This window comes from Canis lupus, chromosome 23 (assembly GCF_011100685.1).
Source record: "Canis lupus familiaris isolate Mischka breed German Shepherd chromosome 23, alternate assembly UU_Cfam_GSD_1.0, whole genome shotgun sequence".
NCBI lineage: Eukaryota > Metazoa > Chordata > Mammalia > Carnivora > Canidae > Canis > Canis lupus.
The window spans coordinates 28,056,558-28,082,192 of NC_049244.1; the positions used below are offsets into that span (position 1 = coordinate 28,056,558).

Here is a 25,635-nt window from a genome sequence, read left to right on the forward strand (position 1 = left end):
AATCGGTTTGGAGATTTTCCTTCTATTTCTATTTTTTGAAATAGCTTTAGGAGAATAGGTATTAATTCTTCTTTAAATGTTTGGTAGAATTCCCCTGGGAAGCCATCCAGCCCTGAACTCTTGTTTGTTGGAGATTTTTAATTACTGCTTCAATTTCCTTGCTATTTATGAGTCTGTTCGGGTTTTCTATTTCTTCCTGTTTCCGTCTTGGTAGTTTATATGTTTCTAAGAATGCATCTATTTCTTCCAGATTGCCTAATTTGTTGGCATATAGTTGCTCATAATATCTTCTTATAATTGTTTGTATTTCTTCAGTGTTAGTTGTGATCTCTCCTCTTTCGTTCCTGTTTTTATTTGTGTCCTTTTCTTTTTGTTTCTTTTTGTTTTTGTGTTATTTCTCTTTTGTTTTGATAAATCTGGCTAGGAGTTTATTGATCTTATTAGTTCTTTCAAAGAACCAGCTCTTAGTTTCGTCCATCTGTTCTACTCTTCTTTTGGTTTCTATTTCATTGATTTCTGCTCTAATCTTTATTATTTCTCTTCTCCTGATGGATTTAGGATTTATTTGCTGTTCTTTCTCTAGCTTCTTTAGGTGTAAGGTTAGCTTGTGTATTTGAGACCTTTCTTGTTTCTTGAGAAAATCCTGTATTGCTATATACTTCCCTCTTGGGACTGCCTTTGCTGAATCCTAAAGGTTCTCAGTAAATATCATTCTTAATGGGGAAAAACTGAGAGCTTTTTCCCTAAGGTCAGGACACAACAGGAATATCCACTCTTACCACTGTTTAACATAGTACTGGAAGTCCCAGCCACAGCAAATAAGACATCAAAAAGAAATAAAAGGCATCCAAATTGGCAAAGAAGTCAAACTCTCACTCTTCACAGATGACATGATACTCAAAAGACTTCACCCCAAAATTGCTAGATTTCATACAGGAATTCAGCAAAGTGGCAGGATATAAAATGAATGCGTAGAAATCAGTTGTGTTTCTATACACTAACAATGAGACAGAAGAAAGAGAAATTAAGGAATCAATTCCATTTACCATTGCACCAAAACCCATAAGATATCTAGGAATAAACCTAACCAAAGAGGTAAAGAATATTTACTCAGAAAACTATAGAACATTTATAAAGGAAGTTGAAGAAGACACAAAGAAATGAAAAAACATTCCATGCTCACTGATTGGAAAAACAAATATTGTTAAAATATCTATGCTACCCAGAGAACTCTACGCATTCAATGCAATCCCCATCAAAATATCAACTTTTTTCACAGAGTGGAAACAAATAATCCTAAAATTTGTATGGAACCAGAAAAGACCCGAAATAAGCAGAAGAATGTTGAAAAAGAAAACCAAAGCTGTTGGCATCACAATTCTGGACTTCAAGTTCTATTACAAAGCTGTAATCATCAAAACAGTATGGTACTGGCACAAAAACAGACACATAGATCAATGGAACAGAATGAAGAACCCAGAAATTGACCCTCGACTCTATGGTCAACTAATCTTTGAGAAAACAGGAAAGAATATGCAATGGAAAAAAAAACAGTCTCTCTTCAACAAACGGTATTAGGAAAATTGGACAGCCACACACAGAAGAATGAAACTGGATTGTTCTCTTACACCATACACAAAAATAGACTCAAAATGGATGGAAGATCTAAATGTGACACAGTACTTCATCGAAATCCTAGAGAAGAACACAGGCAGCAATCTCTATGACCTCAGCCCCAGCAACTGCTTGCTAGACACATCTCCAAAGGCAAGGAAAACAAAAGCAAAAATGAACTTTTGGGACTTCTTCAAGATAAAAACTTTTGCACAGCAAAGGAAACAGTTGACAAAACCAAAAGACAACTACAGAATGGGAGAGGATATCTGCACATGTCTTATCAGATAAAGGGCTAGTATTCAAGATCTATAAAGAACTCATCAAATTCAACACCCAAAAAACAAATAACCCAATCAAGAAATAAGGAGAAGGCATAAACAGGCATTCCTCCAAAGAAGACATACAAATGGCCAACAGACACATGAAAAAAATGCTCAACATTGCTCAGCATCAGGGAAATAGAAACCAAAACCACAATGAGATGCCACCTCACACCAGTCAGAATGTCTAAAATTAACAAGTCAGGAAACAACAGATGTTGGCAAGGATATTGAGAAATGGGAACCTGCTTACACTGTTGCTGGGAATGTATGCTGGGAATACAGTCACTTTGGAAAACAGTATGGAGGTTCCTCAAAAAGTTAAAAATAGAGCCATCATATGACCTAGCAATTACACTACTAAGTATTTACCCAAAGGATACAAATATTGTGATCTAAAGGGGCACCTGGACCCCAATATTTATAGCAATAATGTCCACAATAGCCAAACTATGGAAAGAGCCCAGATATTCACTGACAGATTAATAAAGAAGATGTGGAATATACATAATGCAATATTACTCAGCCATTACATAATGAAATCTTATGTAATGATCTGGGTGGAACTAGAGGGTATTAAGCTAAGCAAAGTAAGTCAGTCAGAGAAACATATTATTTTAACTCATATGTGGAATTTAAAAAACAAAACAGAGAATCATAGAGGAAGGGATGGAGAAATTAGACAAAATCAGAAAGAGAGACAAACCATAAGAGACTCTTAACTATATGAAACAAAGTGACGGTTCCTGAATGGGAGATGGGTGGGGGTATGGGGTAACTGGGTGATGGGCATTAAGGAGGGCATGTGATGTAATGAGCACTGGGTGTTATATGCAACTGATGAATAACTGAACTCTATATCTGAAACTAATGATACTCTATATGTTAACTAATTGAATTTAAATAAAATAAGATAAAAAAAATGTTAGTTGAAAGCTGGTTTGTATATCCTTATTACTGCAACTACATAAAACCTAGTAGGAAGAGAGGAGAAAAGCATGTTATTTTCTCATGTTTCTTCCCCAACCCCTGCTCCAAATTATGTGAGAATGTTCTTTTCTAAGGAAAGCCATAAAATAAGTCTCAAACCATTTATCATAAATAAACTAAGATTTAAAGGGATTTGTGAGAGTTATGTGAATCATAGTGTGGTTTTGGATTCAAGTTGGATTCAGAATAATGAAAGAGTGTTAGGGTTTTAAGAATTTCTCCACCATTGACACATACAGAATAAGGTCAAAGTAGAAAAACAGAAATGCTTCACTACAAATTTATTATAATTTATGAGATAAGTATATGCAAAGGAGATGATAGAAGACTTTCAGTTAGAATTAACAGAATCATTTAAACCACTTTCTTTTCCTCTCTGAAACAATAGAAAATAGCAGAGATTATAGGAGATGAAATACCAAATCATCATCTGTAAAGAAAAGCTGCCAATGCAGTGAAATCTAGATAATTCTCTTTTTTAAAAAGATTTTATTTATTTATTCATGAGAAACACAGAGAGAGAGGCAGAGACAAAGGCAGAGGAAGAAGCAGGCTCCCTCCAGGGAACACAATGCAGGACTCGATCCCAGGACCCCAGGATCATGACCTGAGCCAAAGGCAGCCACTCAACCACTGAGCCACCCAAGTGCCCTGAAATCTAGATAATTCTATTTTAAATTATAACCTATTTATTTCCTAATTCCCCCTTCTGCATTCCTAACATTTATTACTTTTATCATACTTTATAATTTGCAGCAAGTAATACCATTTATATTTTCTTGTCTGCTGCCCTTTCCCCTCAATAATAAAAATTGTACAAGGGCAGAGGTTTTAATTGTTTTGTTCAATCATACATTTCAAAGGCTTAGAATAGTGCCTGGAAATGGTGACCACTCAGTTAATATTTGTTTTTTTTTTTTTTTAGTTAATATTTGTTGTATGAATGATGATGCTCCTGCAGATGCTAGAAGTACATAGAATTCTCCGTGAATAGGTGATATAATGAGATTACCAACTGGCAACACTTTATCTTAGAGTAGATGATTTGCCAGAGTTTCATCGAGCCCCATTTGATGCTAAGTGATAGTAAGACATTTCAGGCTTACAGAGGAATAGCAGATATACCATCTCATGAGAAGCATACTGTGGAGTGGCAGTGTAAGGCGAAAAGTTGAGGAGCAAGAACATTTAAAGAGAAGGAAGCACAAAAATCACCAAATGAAGGATCTGTGGTATTGGCTTTACCAAGGGCCATATATAGCTCCTGATAGCTGAGACAAAGGAGAAAACTCCAGAGCAGAAAGTTGGTGGGAGATTTCAGGACAACAGATCTAAATCTTTGCCAGCTGGACCAGCTCACTCAGTCTGATGTCTGTTACCATACAATATTCTTAAGCAAATAGCTGACCAAGAAAGACTGGATCAGTGAAGAGATTAATAGTAATCATAAAGAAACTAGCTGTGAATATGAGAAAAATATTGGAAGATATTACAAGAATAACAAGAATATTACAAGAATAACAGGATAATGATTTTGCAAAGTAGAAGAAAATATTAAACAAATACTTGAAATCAAATAAATTAAAAAAGATAAGTTTAAGGAAATATGGCCTTTTTATGAAGATAGAGGAAAAAATACTAAATAGAGAGGAAAAATGGGCTGGAAGAGCTCAGGAATAAAAAGTATCAAAGGGAAGATTGAAGCCATTATATAATGGTAGCATTAATTTGAATAAATAAAGAAGAAAGAACAAGCAGTACTAAAAATACAGTTAAGGATATAAAAGATAGGTTTCAGAAAACTGAGAAAAAATATGAAAGTATGAGTTTAAAAGGATTAGAGGGAAAATAATAGATAAGCATTTTGACTTATACTCAATTGATTTTGGAATAGAGAACAATGGAATATAAAATATTCAAAGATACAGATCAAGAAAATTTTTCTAAAGCACACACATTAAGCAATATTCATAATTACTTCAGTTACTATGATTGAGTAATAAGTGATTCCAAAATCTAGTGGTATAAAAACTGTTTATTATGCTCACAGATTCTGGAGATCATGAATTTGGATAGGGCACATTGAGGAGGGCTTGACTCTATGCCACAGTAAGGCCTCAAGGAGAAGGGAAACATACTCTACCACTTGACAAGAGTGGCAAGGTTCTGGAAGGAACAATTGAGGTGAAAACTATTGTTGTGGCCAGTTTTGGAAAACAATCTGTTACAAAAATAAAATGAGGCATAACTATAGCTTAAAAAGAGGTGTAAGAAACCTAAGAAAATACTAAAATGTAATGTCATTAAATGGAAAATTTAGATGAAGATAATTTTCTAGAATATAATTTAGTGAAATTAACTTAAAAAGAAATAGGAAAAATAGAGTAAGTCAGTAATTATGAAGTTAGTTAAACCTGCAGTCAAAAGTCTTTCCCTTCAAAAGATACTGAGCCATAATCTTATCGGTAAGTTTTGTCAAACTTTCAAGAAATAGATAAATCCCTATGTCACTCAAACTAATTCCAAAGGTAGGAAAAGAAAAATTAGCCAACTATTTCATAAGGCTGTCATAAACTTTATACCAAAGACAAAGAACTATACAATAAAATTATTGCAAAAGTCTTAAATAAATTAACAACAAATTGACCTTTTGTTGCATATGAAAAGATATGGCATGTTCAAGTAGGATTTATGCCTGGAATCCAAGGATGATATCAATAAAATTCATCATGGGAAGTTATCAGTAGATTAAAAATGGTATCATCATCTCATACTTGCAGGAAAACATTTGATAAAATAGAACACAAATTTTAAAGAAGTCTTACTTTCTTAACCTGTGAAGTGAAACTACCAACAACCATAGCAAACATTATATTTAATGATGAAATTTTAGAAATATTCGTATTAAATAAGGCACAAAATGGTGATGCTCAGTATCACTGCCTCTTCATCATTTTGCTAGAGATTCTAACCAATTAAATAAGACAAAGAAAGGTAATAATAGGGTATACGAATTATAAAGAAATGAACAAAACAGAAGGTAAATGTTATGAACCCTGAAAATGATGTATTATGGATCAAAATTATATATTATGTATATTATATATCAAATCAGTGGTGGGGAAAATTGGAAGAGTCCCAATGTTCTCATCCTTCATGGCAGAATGTCAATTGTAACTGTGTAAAATTTAAATATATAGTTAAAAAAAAACATTATCCCTAACCTTGTAATAATTTTTATGACTATTCTTTTTTTTTAATTTAGGGGAATATTTTAAGGAATACTTTTTATGATAAAGAAGCATCTACCTTGAAATTCAGCAATTTCTTTGCTTTTATGCACTTTCAGTTTCCTATTCTTGTGTTACAATCAAGGTTTAAAACCTTTAAAATTAAAAGATGGGCACATGGACTTCCATTTCTAACCACGATAGAGTAACATATTATACTCCCCTTTGCTGTAAATAACTATAAAACTGCTAAAAAATATGAAACAACTATTTTTTAAAAGATTTTTTATTTATTTGTTCATGAGAGACACAGAGAGAGGCAGAGACTTAGGCAGAGGGAGAAGCAGCCTCCTCACACTGATGTGGGACTTGATCCCAGGACCCTGGGATCATGCCCTGAGCCAAAAGTAGATGCTCAACTATAGCCCCCCAGGTGCCCCAAAGCAACTGTTTTTTAAATTTAAATTCCAGCTAGTTAACATCCAATGCAATATTAGTTTCAAGTACACAATATAATGATTCAATACTTATATACAATACTTGGTGCTCATCACAAGAAGTGTACTCTTTAATCCCATTACCTATTTTACTTATACTCCACCTCCCCTCTGGTAACCATTAGTATGTTCTCTATAGTTAAGAAACTATTTCTTGGTTTACTTCTCTCTTTATTTTTCTCCTATGATCATTTGTTTTGTTTCTTATATTCCACATGTGGATGAAATTATATGGTATTTGTCTTTCTCTGACTGACTGACTTTGCTTAACATTATACTCTCTAGCTCCAACCACATCATTGCAAATGACAAGATTTCATTCTTTTTTACAGCTAAGTAATATATAGTATATTATATACATATATCCCACGAGTAATATATATAATAGATAAGTTATATATATGTTATATATAATATGTGTGCGTGTGTGTGTGTGTGTGTATATATATCCCACATTTTCTTTATCCATTAATCAGTCAGTGGACATTTGGGCTCTTTCCATAATTTTGCTATTGTTGATAATGCTGCTATATATATATCAGAATGTTGTAACCCTTCAAATCAATATTTTGTATCCTTTGGGTAAATACCTAGTAGTGCAATTGCTGGATCATAGGGTAGTTCTATTTTTAACTTTTTTGAGGAACGTCCATACTGTTTTCCAGAGTGGCTGCACCAGCTTGAAACAACTATTTTTAAGCATTGAACAGTAGGCACTGCAGGGCTCCAATCCTCAAGAGAAGTGAAAACCTGAGTTGACCTCTGCACTCACTCCAGCAGTCTGCATTGGAAGAGTTTTCCAAACTGTAGCATAGGAAAGTGGATTCCAGAGACCAATGAGCTGATGGGGTGGCTGGAATGTGTGTGCAAGATAAACAGAATAGGAAGTAGTACAGATCTGGGTTTCTTAGAAATCTTTGGTGACCACTTAAGCCTTTGGCTGACACAGCCCAGGAGGACAGATGAAGAATGGCTACTGCGGGTTTGTGAACTAAATAGAGTTTTCTGAAGTCACAAAGTGCTGGGGGACACTGGAGTTCTAACCAGCCAGGGAAAAGAGGGCTCATTGAACAGAGGGGGCATATAGCAGAGACCTCAGAAAGGCCATAATTTAAGAGTAGAGTACATAAGCCCTAGAGTGGGCTGCTTTAGACCTACCCAACCAGAGTCCAAGGGGAGAAATCTGATCTGTCAGTAAATTAACTACCTTATACAACAGAACTCAACATTCATAAATGGAAATGACCTATAGGTATTTTGTTTCATCTCTTCCCTTCTCTTATCTTCACCTTTTCTTTCCATCCCCTTTCCCTCCTTCCTTCCTTTCAATTTTCTGGGTTTTAAAAATCAGTGTTTTCTGTTAACATTGTTGAATCAATTAGGTAGTTTTTATAATTTACTATGCCCTCGAGCAGTTGACATAATAAGGGAATTTTCCAATGGTTGATTCAATTCATTCATTGTACCATCTGGGCATGGTAGTTATTTTAGGGGTACATCTCTGAGAAACTATGTAGTTTATGTTAATATAGTTGGTTTATTAAGGTTTTCTCCTACTTAAGATCACTTTGGCAATTTATATTTGCCTGTATAATCACCCATTTTGATTAATGCTAATGTTTATTTAATGAGGCTATGCATGGTAAGAATCTAATTTCTAACCCCATTTCTAGGTGTAACTCTGCTCTGTCAACTCAAAGTTTATCTCTAGGGTCTTCTGTTTTGTTATCAGAGTGGCAAGAAAAGTGTCAATTTTATTGATCTTTTAAAAGAGTTAGACTCTGGTTTTATTGAGCAATCTCCCTTTTTGAAAGTTTTTTTTCCATAATACTGTGTTTTCTCTTTTGAAAAGTATTCTTTCTTTTTGTTTTATGATCTGCATTTTCTTTGTTTTGCTTTGAATGTTCTTTATTAATTTAAATGTCTTATCTATTTTCGGTACTTCACAGGAGTATGTTCATAACTTTGACAGTTCTTAAACAGAACATGAAAGACTCCTAACTCTGGGAAACGAACTAGGGGTGGTGGAAGGGGAGGTGGGCGGGGGGGTGGGGATGACTGGGTGATGGGCACTGAGGTGGGCACTTGACGAGATGAGCACTGGGTGTTATTCTATATGTTGGCAAATTGAACACCAACAAAAAATTTATATAAAAAAATTTCTCATTCATATGGTATTTACTAGCTTGATAGGTGCAATAGTGAACTTGTAAGTTGAAGAAATAATGCACTTAGAAAATTTCCCTCTTACCATCTTCCAAAATACCTCCAAACATTTATTTCCATTATTACTTTAAGGTTAAGTTTTATGATATTGGGATTCTGTTCCATATCTTTATTTCCTATATTCATCCAGTCTTAATTCTATATTTTAAAAATATCAGTAGCCTTCATTTATCCTTTCAGCTCACAACTTCTTTATCACGAGTTTTAAAAATTTTTTCCTTTAGAAAGAACCAAATTGTTCTTTTCATCACTTTTCAAATACTGGGTCTTCATAAAGGCTCATAGTGCTTTCTTTATATTTTGGGTCTTTACACGTTTGAGAAAAACTTTTGGTTGTTTTAATGTATGTATATGACAGTGGCTGGTAAGACATTCAGACTTCAATGAGGGAAGTAGAATGCTGAGTTTGGCATGTAGGATTCAGCACAGGAAATGAATAAACTTTACACAGTTGTGGAGGATCTGGAAAGTGAAGATTCTGGAGGGAGTGAAGAATCTGAGAAGTCACCAATCTGAGATGTCAAGCCTACCCACCCAATGAAGTGAGAGTACAAAGAGGAAGCACATGAGAAGGTGCATGAGAGGACTATGCCTCTACCACCACAGTCTCTCTTGTCTTCTGTCAGGCAGCTGGAGTTCAGCCTGTTGCTGCTATTGATCAACAGAATCATTAGTTGAGAAGAAGAGCTGGAAATGGAGCAGAGAGAGCAAGGGTAAGCTATAGTATCTTACCCTTGCCTCTATCATGGCAACCTTTAGAGGCCTTCACTTTCAACTTCCAGATCTCATGCAAATCCCTCTTTTGTCTGAATCTAACCTGTAATCATACACCAAAGTAAATTCTGGGAAGTGTAGTTTTAACCAAACTGACAGAGCAAACTGCTATAGCTGAGTATAAAAATTCTTGTAATCTTTCATAGCTTTGCTTTCATGTAAATACTCTCAAAATCCTTCCCCACTTTATAACCCATCCTTCAGATTACAAAATATACGTTAGCATACATTTTGATTTCTGTTTTGTACAACTTTTGTTTAATTAAAAAAGACTTCAAGACACTTATCATCTTTGCATTTGAGCATCTGTTTTAATAAAGGGCTCTGAATTTCAGAGCTTTTATTTTTATTGCAATGATTAAGTAGATTTTCTTCTTTGACCCATTTAATAGATTATTTCATTAAATTTCTTATTATTGTATAATTCTTGAAAATTGCATTTGGGTATGGTGTGTTTTTAAATCAAATGTCATAATGTATTTGTAATTTGTATTTAAGTATTATTATTATTATTATTATTATTATTGAATAATATCAGATTATGGTTTTCTTTTTTTCTTCTGTATCTTTGTCAGGATTTGAAGAAAGAATTGACTTCTTAAAAAACACTTTGGAAGCTTATTTTCTTTCTCTGGGGCTGAAGCAATTTAAATAGTACCAACTCTTTCTATTCTATTTCTTTTTTTTTTTTTTTTAGATTTTATTTATTTATTTATGAGAGACACAGAGATAGAGGGAGAAAGGCAGAAACACAGGCAGAGGGAGAAGCAGACTCCATGCAGGGAGCCTGATGTGGGACTTGATCCCAGGTCTCCAGGATCACACCCTGGCCAAAGGTGGTGCTGAACCGCTGAGCCACTGGGGCTGCCCTCAATTCTATTTCTATTTAAAAATTGACTACAATATTGGAACCTTTTGTTGCTTTGTTTTTTTGTTTGGTGAGAGTGTAAAGAGAGGAATTCTTTGGAAACTTCCTCAACTTTCTTCATGGATTTAACTAATTTGCTTTTTCTATTTCTTCTTGAGACAGGCTTAATAACTATTAAATTCCAGAAAATCGTTCATTTTAATCTAAGTAGAAATGATATTCTAAATTACTTTTTTTGCTTGTTTGTTTTGACCTTTTCTTTTTTTGAGTGTAGTTGATAACCAATGTTACATTAGTTTCAGATGTACAGCTTAGTGATTTGACAAGTTTATACATTATGCTGTGTTCACCACAAGTACTGCTACCATCTGTCCTGTTACATTGCTATTACAGTATCATTGACTATATCCCTTATGTTGTGCTTTTTATTCCTGTGACTTATTTGTTCCATGTGGGAAGCCTGTATCTTTCTCTCCTCTTCACTCATTTTTGCCGATTCTCCTTAGTTCCCTCTCCTCTGGCAACCATCAGTTTGTTCTTTGTGTTTACAAGTCTGATTCTGTTTTTTCTTTGTTTATGCTTTTTTTTAAGACTCCATTTAATGAGTAGAATCATATGGTATTTGTCTTTCTCAGTCTGGCTTATTTCATTTAGTATAATAGCTTCTAGATTCACCCATGTTGTCTCAAAAGTCACAATCTCATCCTTTTTTTTACAGCTGCATAATATTCTAGTGTGTGTGTATGTGTGTGTGTGTGTGTGTGCATGTGCCACATCTTCCTTATCCATTCATCTGTTGATGGGCACTTAGGTTGCTTCCATATCTTGGCTATTGTAAATAATGATGCAATAAACATAGGGGTGTATATATCTTTTTGAATTAGTATTTTCATTTCCTTTGGCTAAATACCCAATAGTGGAATCATTGGATCATAAATTACTTTTATTGAAAGTAGAACTCCTTCACTGAGTTTTCAATTTCATTGACATCTAGATGTGTGTTTTTCAAATTTGCCTTATCATTTGTGATAGTGCTTCGTTCCTATTTCATACTCATTATTCTTTATTTTAACTAATAATTTCAAGTATATCTAATATTTTATGTCCAATAATTGAATTGTCTGAAGTTTTGAGGCTCTAATTTTGATACATGTAGTTTCTGAAGACTCTTGTTCATCCTGGATTGATTTTTGTTTGTGTTTTCATTGCTTTTAAATTTGTTTTCTAATTTTTAACTTATGCTTATGTTGGGCAGAGTTCTATCTGTCAGAATCTTGTGGGCTCTGGGTTAAGCATATTTCTCCTGAAAATGATTTGTGTTGGTTTTTGCCAGAAATCCCAGAGTTTTTTTTTTTTTTTTTTTAGTCTAAGACCACTTTTTAGGATAATTTCTTAATTTGGGAGTCCAAGATCATGCAGTGTACATTTAAACCCCTATCCAGTATGAGAGAAGAGCTTTGCCTATCAATTCTCAAGTGAGACATTCCTTTTCTCACACAGGGCCCAGGCTGAGACAGTTAAGTTAAGTTCCTTGGAATTCCTTCTTTTCTGGAAAGAGTTGTTCCTTGCTAATACCCTCTTTTTACCAAGAAAGTAGCACTTTGAGAGTCTTGGTTCATGTAGAGGTCCTATTCTGACCCCTTGTACAGGTTCAACATCTTGTCTCCCTGTCCCTGAGAGTCATTAAATCTTAAGCTCCTTGGTTTCTTTAATTGGCAAATGATGTCAGAGTGAAGGTACCTTCTGCTTTTAAGTTTCTTTTTGGTTTTGCCTGGGAGATTCTTTCTTTTTAAATGAGATCAACATGTAGGGTTTATATTACTACAATTATGTAAATATTACTCCTAGCAGAACCATGTCATATACATTTTATAAGTCTATTGTTTTTTGGGAAGTAAGAATCACTTCTATTTTTTGTTTTGTTTGATAGTCATTTATATATGTATGCCTATTTTGCCAAATACTGTGAGAAGTATAATGCTTCTCTCAATGTATTCAAACACACAAGTTATTCTATCAGTTTTATATCCTCTACATCTCTCCTGGAGCCCCCTGCACTTGGTTCCAGTCCAGTTGAGACTACTTGCTCTTTGCTGCACAGCTGTCACCTGAGAGTTGCAGGGGAGAAATTGAAGAGTGGTGATTGTCCAGAGTGGGGATAGAAGTGGGTGTTTGAGTCACACAGGTATATACACTGAGAGCTCAGCAAGTGTACACTAAATTTTTGTATTTCATTATATAAAAATGTTCTATCAAAAGGACAAAAACAAGGATGTCTGGATGGCTCAATCAGTTAAGCAACTGCCTTCAGCTCAGGTCATGACCTCAGGGTCCTGTGGTCAAGTCCCGCATTAGGCTCCTTGCTTGGTGGGGAGCCTACTTCTCCCTCTACCTGCTTGTCCTGCTTGTGTGTGCATGCTCTCTCTGTCAAATAAATAAATAAACACTTTTTTTTTAAAAAGGACAAAAACATAAAGAAATATTAATTTTTAGTTAGTGATACATAGTCAAGTATTTAGGAGGAAGTGTACTGATGTTTGTAACTTGAAATGTGTTCAAAAAATAAGATGAACTTTTGGCTCCCAGAGCAGTGCCATGGCGGTCGACAAGAACAAGCGCCTTATGAAAGGTGGCACAAAAGGAGCCAAGAAGAAAGTGGTTGATCCATTTTCTAAGAAAGATTGTTATGGTGTGAAAGTGCCAACTATGTTCAATACAAGAAATATTGGAAAAACACTAGTCACAAGAACTCAAGGAACCAAAATTGCATCTGATGGTCTCAAGGGTCACGTTTTTGAAGTTAGTCTTGCTGATCTGCAGAATGAAGTTGCATTTAGGAAATTCAAGCTAATCACTGAGGATGTGCAGGGCAAAAACTGCCTGACTAACTTCCATGGAATGGATCCTACCCGTGACAAAATGTGCTCCATGGTCAAAAAATGGCAGACCATGATTGAAGCTCATGTTGATGTAAAGACTACCGATGGTTATTTGCTTCGTCTATTTTGTTTTGGTTTTACTAAAAAACGCAATAATCAGGTTTGGAAGACCTCTTATGCTCAGCGCCAACAGGTCCGCCAAATCTGGAAAAAGATGATGGAAATCATGACCCAAGAGGTGCAGACAAATGACTTGAAAGAAGTGGTCAATAAATTGATTCCAGGCAGCATTGGAAAAGATTTAGAAAAAGCTTGTCAGTCTATTTATCCACTCCATGATGTCTTCGTTAGAAAAGTAAAAATGCTGAAGAAGCCCAAGTTTCAATTGGGAAAACTCATGGAGCTTCATGGTGAAGGTAGTAGTTCTGGAAAAGCTACGGCAGATGAGACTGGTGCTAAAGTTGAACGAGCTGATGGATATGAACCACCAGTCCAAGAATCTGTTTAAAATTCAGACATTTAATGGTGACAAATAAAAACGTATTTGTGATGTTTAAAAAAAAGATGAATAAGTGGATGGATAGGTAAAGGATGGATAAACGTGTTAAAAGAAATAGAGTAAAATGTTAATGGTAAAGTCTAGATGAGGGTATAGTGTAAAATTCCATGTAAAATTCCTTCACCTTTGCTGTATATTTGAACATGTTTATAATCAAATATTGTAGGAAAAAAGAGTGAATATAGTAAAATGAATTAGTCTGTGTAGGGGTCTATATAGCCTCTCAAGATACATGTATCAAAGCAGTGTTGGTGAGGAGCTACGGAAGGATAAACGAAAATGTAAACTTAGCTGCTTGCCTTTAGAATCTAATTTTTTGGTGTTCTGTCTCAAATATACCCGAATTCAAAACAACTCATAAGTTTGCTTGGCTCTTTCCAGGGAGAGTCAGCAGAGCTGTATGAGAAGAGGGGAGCAGAGATCTGGAGGCAGGAACTCTTCCTGAGTGCCAGTGTGCTCACAGCAAATCCTTTAGCTCCTCTAGAGAATCAGAGCTTTTATCCAGCCTCAGGGTGGAATATTCTTTGACTCGAGAAAGTTGTCACACTGACAGCTTTATTTTTACCACAGACATAGTGACAGTCATTGACATAATCTACCGACTAAGCATGGTGTTCAGAAGGTAATTACAGAGGGCTCTGGGTTGCTATGGTGACAGACCAGCCAGCCAGACCTGATATTTCTCCTCCCAACTTCTTATTAAAATAGCTTTAAAAAAATAGAAAAAGATAAAAACTAGCAAGCACACTGGAAAATGAAGATAAGAGATGTCAGAGTTGGAGTGGAATTTCTTCAGAACACACCATTTTAGGATAGCCAAGGAGCATCATAGATCACTCACCGTCTTGTCCACCTTATTGCAGACAGTTCAGAGCCCCTCAGAGAATTGAAGAAGGCTTTGAGAAATGCATTCTTAAATCTGTGACACAGGGGTTCACTGGAAAATAGTCAATCTTACTCCAAAACCCAGACTCCTGTTCTTTTCTTATTATATTCACTGAGGGATTATTATTCCCAGGCACAAATATGACAGGAGTATAAGATGGGCAGAGGTTCGTTGTGTCCTAGAATTCTTTGTCATTGAAGAAATTTAACGAACAGTTGCAGAGATGGGCAGGGTTCTAGGGAGCAGTGTTTGCTTAGGATTTAATGCTCTATGTAATAGAGTTCACTGAAACAAAAGCTGTAAACATTCGACTTAGCATTTAAGATCTCTAGCTGTTGGATCAAGTAAATAGCCAGTCTCAGGCCAGCAGACTTACACTAAATGAATACTGTCAGACTCTGCTAATTATATTAGTGGCTGCCCAGGTTTACCTGCCATTCTTACCGAGGTCTGAGATGAGGAGGCTGCAAGCACTGGTAGGACAGTGGGAAGAGCTAAAGACATCCCACATTGTTGCCAAATTCTAAGTAGAGGTCTTTCGATTTGAACTAAGCAGACAGAAAAACTCTATGGATACTATACAAAGAATGCAAATAAGGACAACAAATGCTCTGCTGACAATTATGAAAAGGGCAAATATCTGAAAATGACTTGTTTTCATGGAAAAAGAACATTTTCTTTTTTTTAAGATTTTTTTTTTTAAGATTTATTCATTTTAGAGTGAGGGAGGAGGGACAGAGGGATCTGGAGAGACAGAATCTCAGGCAGACTCCTGCTGAGGGTAGAGTCTGATGTAGGTCTTGATCCCATGACCCTGAGATCATGACCTGAGCAGAATCAAGAGTGAGACATTGGGCACCTGGGTGGCTCAGTCGGTTAAGTAGGTGCCTTTGGCTCAGGTCATGATTTTGGGGTCCTAGGATCAAGCCCCATGTTGGGCCCCTTGCTTAGTGGAGAGTCTGCTTCTACCTCTCCCTCTGCCCCTCCTCCCTCTAGTGCTTTCTCTCTCTCTTACTCTTTTTCTCAAATAAAATCTTTACAAAAAAAAACAAAAACAAAAACAAAAAAGAATGGGACATTTAAGGGTGCCTGGGTGGCTTAGTCAATTAGGCTTCTGACTCTTAATTTCAACTCAGATCATGATTTCAGGGTCCTGGGATCCAACCCTGTACTGGGCTCTGCACTCAGTCTGCAGTCTGCTTCTCCTCTCTCCCTCTGCCTCTGCCTCTGCCTCTGCCCCTACCCCCACTTGTGCTCATGTGTGCATGCACTCTCTCTCTCTCTCTCTCTCTCAAATAAATAAATAAATCTTAAAAAAAAAAGAAGAGTCAGACCCTTAACTGTTTGAGCCACTCAGGGGATCTAAAAAAGAGCAGTTTGGAAATCAGTTATGATTTCCTTCCTAAAAGATGAGAAAAATAAAATCTCTACAACACAAAGGTTGAAGAACATGTTAAAGTGAAGTGGAAATGCAAAATGTTCTGGTTTACATAAAGAAATGATGCATGAAAATCTGAAATATGATAGAGTATTTTTATAGAAGGTGACAGTCAAAAGCTGAAAACACTGTCATATTGTAGAAAACAAATGCAGAACACTTTGAGAATACAAGGAGGAGACTCAAGAGAAGAAACTGATCAGGAAAATGATAGATGGGAAAGAGATAGTAGAGATTTTGTTCAATAAATTAAATGAGAAAAACAAGGACATGGCATTGGCTGACAGGAATAATCATCCAGAGCTAAATTAAACCTTAGATTCAAAATTTGAAAAGGCTGTGTTTTGTTCTTGGTAAAATTCACAAATATTCAACATGTAGGAATATCCCAGCAAAAATTTTAACATCAAAAGAGGAAGAAAAAAAATTTGTAAGTATCCAGGTTGAAAGGAGCATTAAGTGTAAAAACAAAAACATTAAGCAGACTTCAGATTATTCCCCCGTGATATTTATCTATTATTATTTTTTTAGATTTTATTTATTTATTCATTCATGAGAGACACAGAGAAAGGGAGAGACACAGGCAGAGGGAGAAGCAGTCTCCATGCAGGGAGCCCGACGTGGGACTCCATCCCAGGGCTCCAGGATCACGCACTGGGCCAAAAGCGGCGCTAAACCACTGAACCACCCAGGGATCCCCTGTGATATTTAATCACAGAAGACAATGGAGTAATAGTGAGCATCTTTTAAGGGGGAAATAAAACGACCTAAAAATTCTATACTTTGTCAAATGTTTTGTTTGTTCAAAAGTCAGAGACATCCTGAGATAGGCAAGAACTCCGAAAAGTAGTAGTTACTCTTTCTTTCTTAAAATTTCTCAATCATGTATACCATTTAATTGGATAAATCCAAGAGTAAAGGAAGAGCTCTGGTTCTGCTCTGGTGCTATAAATCTCCTAAAGCCTGTTCTTCTCACTGGTTACAATGAAACTGTTTGTGAAAAACAAAAAACAACTCCTTGCAAGCCTAAAGGTGAACAAAAGAATTCAGGTTTGGAGAAAAACTGTGCAGTGGCCACATAGTATTCTACTTGTGTTTACTGTTTTTTTGGTGTGTGTTCCTCTCTTAAACCTTCCTTTTAGGTGCAGGCTCCCGTTCATGGAAAGGCAAGGTGGTTACAGCTGCACTGGCAGCTAAATCTCTGCTAGAAATCTTGTCTTTCTGGCCAGGAACCAAAAGAAGTAGGCCCTGTGGGCCAGATAGTATGGGGAGAATCTCAGAGCCCAGGCTAGATCTGTTTTTTGTAATTCCTTGAGCAGCTGCTTAGAAAAAGAAATTCACTGGGTGTTATACTATAGGTTGGCAAATTGAATTTAAATTTAAAAAAAAGAAAAGAAAAAGAAAATCAGCCAAAGTGGATTGATAAATTAGAATGAAATGCTAAATATAATCAAAGAATCAAGTAGAAGGCAAGAAAGTGGGAACAATATAAAAAAAGAAGAAAAATTAGACTAAGAAAAATGGATAATATAATAGACTCAATCTGAACCAATTAATAATTATATTAAATGCTAATAGTATAATAACTCCAATTATAAACAAATATAAACAGAGTAGATAAAAAGCAAGACGCTATATTCTTCCTGCAGAGGCACACTTTGGATAAAAAGACACATAAAGATTAAAAGTAAATGGATGGAAAAAAGACATGCGATGCAAATGGCAAACATAAGAATGAAATCATCATTTTAAATATTACATAGAATAGACTTCAAGACAAGAACACTATGAGAAACAAAAGGGATATTTCATAATAATAAAAGGCACAGTTCATCAGAAAGACACAACAATTATAAATTATGTATGTCTTTAACAACAGAATCTCAAAATAAATGTAGCAAACATTGACAGAATGAAAGGAAGAAATAGATAATTCCACAATTACGGTATTTTACTATAAAATTCCTTTTCCAGAAATTGATCAAATAACTGGACAAAAAATATTCAGTAGAGCCATGGAAAATCTGAACTACACTGTTGACCCCATTGATGTAATTGATATTTATAGAGCACTACATCCGACAACTGCAGAATATGCATTCTTACAAATGCACGTGGTGTATTCACAAAGACAGATCATACGCTACAAAACAAGTCTCAATAAATTTAGCAGGACTTCAATCATACAGAGAGTATTGTCTGAACACAACAGAATTAAATTGAAATTAATAATAAAAAGAGATCAAGTAAAACCATGAATACTCCAAAATGAAATAGCAGATCTTTTTTTAAAATATGAATTGCTTCATGAATTTGCCTGTCATCTTTGTACAGGGACCAGGTTAATCTCTGTGTTGTTCCAATTTTAGTATATGTGCTGCCAAAGCAAGCACATGAAATAGCGTATTTCTAAGTGATTCATGGGCCAAAGACAAAGTCACAAAGGAAATTAGAAAATATTTTGAACTGAATGACAATGAATACAATACGCCAAAGCTTATAAGAGGCAGAGAAAGCAATCTTTAGAAGGAATCTATAGATCTAGACACTTGTATTAGAAAAGAAGAAAGATTTAAAATGAAGGACTAAGATCCCATATTAAGAAACTAGGGAAATAAAGCAGAGTAAGAAGAAAGTAAGTAGAAGAAAGGAAATTACAAAGAGAAGAGAATAAGTCATTGAAAGAGAACAGACAATAGAGAAAATTAATAAGTGTACAAACTGGTCCTTTGAAGAGATCCACTGACAAAATTGACGAACTTTTAATGAGATGGGTGGAAAAAGGGAGAGAACATAAATCACCACGAGCAGGGATCAGGAGGGATTATCAACTACAGATCCTTCAAAAATTAAAAGGATAATAAGAAAAAACTATAAACATTTTTTCGCCAACACATTAAAAAAGCTTAGACAAAGTGCACAAGTTTCTTGGAAAATACAACTTATCAAATATGACAAAAGAAAAAACAGAAAATCTGAATCACCCTATTATATATATTAAAGATAAAATTTATTATCAAAATCTATCTCACTGAGACAACTCTAGGTCACAATGGTTTCAATGGTGAAATCTATGAAATATTTCACGAAGAAAAAACTTACCTTATATGGATTTGTTTAGAAAATAGGAGTGATCACTGCACAACTTATTCTAAGATGCTAGCATTACCTTAATATCCATTCAAAGAAATTGCAAGAAAAGAAAACTACAGATCAATATCCCTTGGTATTATAGATATAAAAATCATTAACAAAATATTAGCAAGTGGGTGAAGGTGGTCAAAAAGTACAAACTTCCAGGAATAAAATAAATAAGTCATAGAGACATAATCTATAGCATGGTGACTGTAGTTAATAATATTGTCTTGCATATTTGAAAGTTGCTATGGGAGGAGATCTTAAAAGTTCTCATCACAAGAATTTTTTTTTCAAATATGTGTGTACTTGTTGTGGCTTATTGTGGTGATCATTTTGTAAAATATACAAATATTGAATCATTATATGGTGCCCCTGAAACTAATATAATCTCATCCATCAATTATACTTCTGTAAAAAATAAAAAGCAAATGAAATCCAACAAGAAGGGAAGATACGTCATGACTAATTAGAGTTTATCCTAGGAATATAAGGTTGATTTAACATTTGCAATGAATCAATGTAAATCATTATATTAGCAGAATACACTAAAAAATCATATGATCATTTTAATAGATGATGAAACATTTGACAAAATTCAACATCCTTTAATGAGGTAAACTTTCAGTGAACTAGAAATAGTAGGGAACTTCCTCAAATTGATAAAGGGTGTCTACAAAAATCTTACAGCTGATATGCTTAATAAAGAACTGACTTGTTGCCTGCCACTTTAGGAAGAAATGTGTGCTTTTAGCACTTGCTGCCCTATGAAGAGCTTGGCTGCCTGAACTCAAAAACACTGTGTTGTTGGTTTTTTTGGCATGTTTTATTTTTATTTTATTTAAATTCAATTTGCCAACATATAGTATAACATCCAGTGCTCATCACATCACATGCCCTCCTTAATGTCTGTGACCTAGTTACCCCATCCTTCACCCCCTCGCCTTCAGCAACCCTCAGTTTGCTTCCTATGATTAAGAGCCTCTCATGGTTTCTTGTCCTCTCTGATTTTCCCCACTCAGTTTTCCCTCCATCCCTTATGGTTCCTTTCACTATTTCTTATATTCCACATATGAGTGACACCATATGAATTGCGTTTGTAATCATACCTTGCATTTCAGACTACATAAGCTTGAGCAGTTTAAATTCTCTGAGGCTCTTTCTGCATCTGTATCATGAGTATAATAATGCTTGCTTTGGGAGTTGGGCTAAATGCCTAGCACAATGCCTAGCAGCAAAGAGGTTAATAAATCTAAGTATTACATTGGTACCTACCCAATAGTCTATAAGCTCTCTGAACGCAGAAATCATTTCACTTTTATTTATTTACATATCTTTAGTGCTTAGCTCAGTACCTAGCACAAAGTGCATATTATGTAAAAATTTGTTGACTAAATTATTGGGAATAAAACACTCATAACCGTAAAGATTCTTCAGCTTTCTAAAGGAAATTCCAAGATTGGGCCATTCCCACTGAAAAATAGTTTACTTTGATTTTGATGAAGTTTGTATTGAGTCATCTTTACTTGATACTTGGCTGCTTTGGGGAAGTCCTGTTAATCACGTATGCTTTGATTATAAGCTCTAAGACGAAGCAGATGCTCTACTCAGAGCCTGCTCTTCTGGGTCTGTTTCTCAAGCGAGCAGTCCTTCACTCTAGCTAAGTTGATTTCTCCATCTTTCCTTGAACATTTTTGCATTGTGCCACTTTAGCCCTTGCTTGGGTCATGTGCTCTGCCTGAAATGCCCCTGTCCCTCTTCTCTCCGATCAACATCTCACCCCACCTTCCAGGCCTCTCCCCTAGGAGACCTTCCCCCAACTGTCAATTATCTCGTCAGAAATGTTATTTCCATACCCTGAATTTTACAGGAAATATAATTAAGAATAAAAAAAACTTCTGCCAATGCAGAAATTCTTCTCCACAAAATGTAGGCAAGAAAGAAAACAGTTTGACTATTGGACCAGATTGTGATGGGTATCACAGGTCATCTGTTATCCAGTTGCAAAGACAGAAAAAAGTCTCCCCTTTTTGTAAATCCCCCCAGGTAGAGCCCACTGCACACATATTCTGAAGATAGAAAACTAGTTCTCAAGAAAGAAGCCTTGACAGTGCCATTTGTCACACCCAGTTCATCCTGAATTCATCTGGTGATTGGGTGGCTATCTGTGTTTGCTAACTGCCTTTACCCAAAGGAAAAATAACTTTTCATATCTTTGCCACTAAAGGTAGTTTTGCAACTTGGATCCAGGTGCCCTGCCAAAGTTAGGATCCTACCCTACCACGGAAACTGGGACATAGGGGTGATATCTTCCTTGATTACGGTTTAAAGAGATGGCTCCCAAATCCTTGAGAAAAACATTTCTGGGTTGTAAAACTGTCAAGAGGCTTATTTGCTTTTTAAAGATTTACATATGTCTTAAAGAGGCAGAAAAAGAATTTACAAATACAAATTCTAAAGTAAATGCTCTAAGAAAAGAGACGTGGGTGGCCTCTTTCTTTTTTCAAATTACTGGAGAGTCTTAAAAAATTTTTTTTTGGATTTGTATTTGCCCTTACAAACTCATATAGCCTTTCTGGTTAGTGCCATTAAAATGCTACTCTAGTGATGGAAGTATTAGTATATTCCTCATCTCTTTTTCCTGCTGGATTGTGGTAGGTGCATCGTATATGTTTGTGCTGTGGCATCTGATGTGTCCCAAGTATATTACTAGAGGTTAATTAAAATTGATCAGATAACTAGTATACCTGCCTGGTGTAATATGCAAAGTTTGGCTATATTTCAAAGCCACTTCACTTTCAGTTATGAAGCATCTATTCTGCTATTATGATGTGAAGTTTAATAACTTTGAAGGAAAGCATTAAAAGTCAATTTCAAGGGCAAGGTCTACGTACTGCTAAGTTCTGTTTAAAATTTCTTAGTGGCATCTAAATGTCACAATCAGACCCTTCAGTAGAGAAGGGATGACACTGAACTCATGAGTCAGAACACTGATATATATGGAAGAGAAACTACACACAAGTCCAGTTAGACATTTAGCAACCAGAATTCTCCAAGAGAATGATTCCCTAATGTCTTGGGTGGTGGCTCTGCAAGTGTGGTCTCAGACTGGTAGCACACGGTGATGTGTGGGGGCTTGTTAGAAATGCACATTTTCTTCAGGCTCTTCCCTATACCTGCTGGATAGAAACTATGAGGGAGGCCCCAGAAATTGGTGTTTTAACAAGCCCTTGTGGAGTGGTTGATACTCACTAATGTTGGGAACCACTGACCTAACATATCCTTTGCATGCCATGAATTAACTTCTATCCTTTGCATCTAGAATTGTACTAATTATGTTCCATCCTTGGGAGACTTAGGGAAATAGCCACTCTACATATTTTTGTATTCTGTGGCTCAAGTGGAGAAAGGCTGGATGGTATTTTAGCTCTTTCGTGTTTATAACCACTCTATGGTAAATGCTAATACTACCCAGGACAGATGACTGACATGTCTGAGACCTGAAGTCCTGCACATTCATTTGTGGTTCTATTGTCTTTCTATTCACCCCAATCTCTGGCTTTGATCGTCAATTAATGAGCATACCCAATTTCTTCTCTGAGTTGTAGTGGTCCTCTGTGGCTTGGGCTCAACTTACTCTCTTGGGAACTGCCTCCCCAAGGAGCTCGGGTAGGTCCACCACATACATTTAATGGAATCTTTCTGTTTTCCTGGTGCTGGTACTAGAGGCATCAGTATTTAAAAAATAGTACCTGTGGCCACAAACTTGGAAGGATGCCATCTATACTGAATTTAGCTAAGCCAAGCAAAACCTAAGAACTTGAATGATAAATAAAATTGCGAGAGAGAAAAAGGGTAAAATCTTCCACTGTTTGAGGACTTGTTATTTAACAACTGTGGTAGGTTGTAGTTTATATTTTAGAGAGAAAAGTCCAATAAAATGGGGGAGGTATTGAGATTTTGGGGGGCCATAGAAAAATGGAGCATCCTTTCAAGGGAAACGCCAGGGAGAATTCTCAAAGGAGACGGTGAGAGAAGAAGGGACTTAGGATAACATGTCTAATGAGAATGTTTTGTTAGTTTACTTTTTTGAATTTGAATTTGTGGTGGTGTGTGACTAGGGCCATCCTGATGAAGAGCAGTATGAAAACCACCCATGCAAAAGTCTTCAACAAAAACTGCATTGCTCACTAATGCTCTTAATATGAGTGAATTCTCTTTTTAATTATTTTTTTAAATGTATTTATTCATGAGAGACAGAGTTGCAGAGACACAGGCAGAGGGAGAAGCAGGCTCCATGCAGGGAACCTGTTGTAGGACTCGATTCCAGGATCCCGGGATCACAACTTGAGCCAAAGGCAGACACTCAACTATTGAGCCACACAGGTGCCCTGAGTGAATTCTCTTTAGGAAATGCAACTAGTGTTGAGTTTGGGGTGGTCAAGCATGATAAAGAGCAAAAACAGAGACTCCAGTATGGGGCCATCTGACCTCTGGGTCCCACTATCCCTTGAGTGTTAATTTCAAATTATTTGCATAAAGGTGATGACTCCTGACTGTTTTATAGCTTGAGGCCAGGATAGAGACAATGATTTAATTACAACATAATTCAGACATTAAGTTGATTTAAGAAGAATTTCCCTTCTTGGTACTGCTAAATATTGGTATGATTTCAAAAAAGGTATTCAAGAGTCAAATGGGGATGGAAAATTTTTCTTATATCTTTCTTAAGATGAAACCTCTTGGGCAGCCCGGGTGGATCAGCGGTTTAGCGCCGCCTTCAGCCCAGGGTGCGATCCTGGAGACCCGGGATCGAGTCCCAGGTCAGGCTCCCTGCATGGAGCCTACTTCTCCCTCTCCCTGTGTCTCTGCCTCTCTCTCTCTATGTGTCTCTCATGAATAAATAAATAAAATCTTAAAAAAAAAAAAAGATGAAACCCTCTTTTCAAGATCCATTTGACCAAGAGTATAGTATGGCCTGGACTACATAAACTTGCCTCCTGGCCTCCTTGACTACTCCTCAGCTTGCCAAGACACAACTAGAGTAGCTCACACTCCACTAGCTAGGGGCATTATGAGGCAGTCTTTGGCTACTCTTCACACAAAGGCTGAGGAACTCTCAGTCTCCCCCCAGTTACAGAGCTGTCTCCCGTCAATTTTTCACATTTTTATAGAAAGCCATTCAGCTTGTACTCAGCTGTCTTGATCTTGCATGTTCACATCTGCTGCTTAACATTGGCTTCCAAGCATGTGAAAACTTTTATACTGAAGATGATGATTTTGTTTGGTTTAAGAAAACAGAAACATCCTCTAGTTAAGATCTATTTTTCCAGCTATTAGGATTATGATCAGAAAAACTTTTTTTCTTATCTCACTCATCTCATTAAAAGCTGTCATCCACTCAGGAGCTCAAGCCAGAAACTTACAGACCAGCTCTAACGCTTCTCTTCCCTTCATATCTCACATCAGATCTATTGCCAAACCAAAGCAATTTTATTTCAAATTACTGCTAGACTCTGGCCACTTCCCTCCATTTCCACTGCTACCAATGTGGTCTGAGTCACCACCCCTCTTATCTCGGCCACTGCAATAGTCTCCAGTGTGGTTTCTGTGCAGCCATCTCTTCTTTAGTTATCACAAAGCAGGGACAGTGTTCTACTTAAAATGTGAATGGACTCATGTCACTTTCCTGCCTAAAACCTTTCAAAGATTTCTCATTGTGTTTGATAAAATGCAAATCCCTTAACATGCCTACATAATATTTGACCTGTTTATTCCTCCTAACACATTTTGTGCTATTTTGCCCCAATGTTTTTGTTTATTAAATTGCTTACCTAGTTCAGTTGTATCAAGATGAACAATAATCACAGCCTTAAAAATCTTAGCCTATATCCTTAGCCTATGGAATTGTTCTGACAGCTCATACTTAACATATGCCAATGGCATTTCTGTTTCCTCACTAAAGCACTTAACCTTAGACGAAGTTAAATAATACACCATGAGTTTAGCTACTACAGACATATGTCTTTCCCAATTAAACTTGAAACTGTTCTCTATCTCTTCCAAAGTGTCAACTGTCTTTAGTTTTTTTGAAGAGTCATACACATATTTCTTTCAGCATTTAATTTTGGATCTATAACAGTATAATGTATCACAAAGGCAAAGTATGTATCATATGTAGACATACACAAAATGTCTTATCTTTGCCTTGATCAC

At 36.0% G+C, this 25,635-nt stretch overlaps 1 long non-coding RNA gene, 1 other non-coding gene and 1 pseudogene across 2 annotated transcripts in view; 2 read left to right on the top strand and 1 right to left on the bottom strand.

Annotated features, from left to right (window-relative positions):
- The window catches only part of LOC111091886, a 43,771-nt gene that overhangs the window by 12,260 nt on the left and 5,876 nt on the right, over positions 1–25,635 (top strand). The window lies entirely within an intron of this gene.
- On the top strand, positions 13,118–13,926 carry LOC477063 (annotated as a pseudogene).
- On the bottom strand, positions 18,574–18,677 carry LOC119865494. The gene has a single exon (XR_005377321.1). It is a non-coding gene; the product is annotated as a U6 spliceosomal RNA (small nuclear RNA).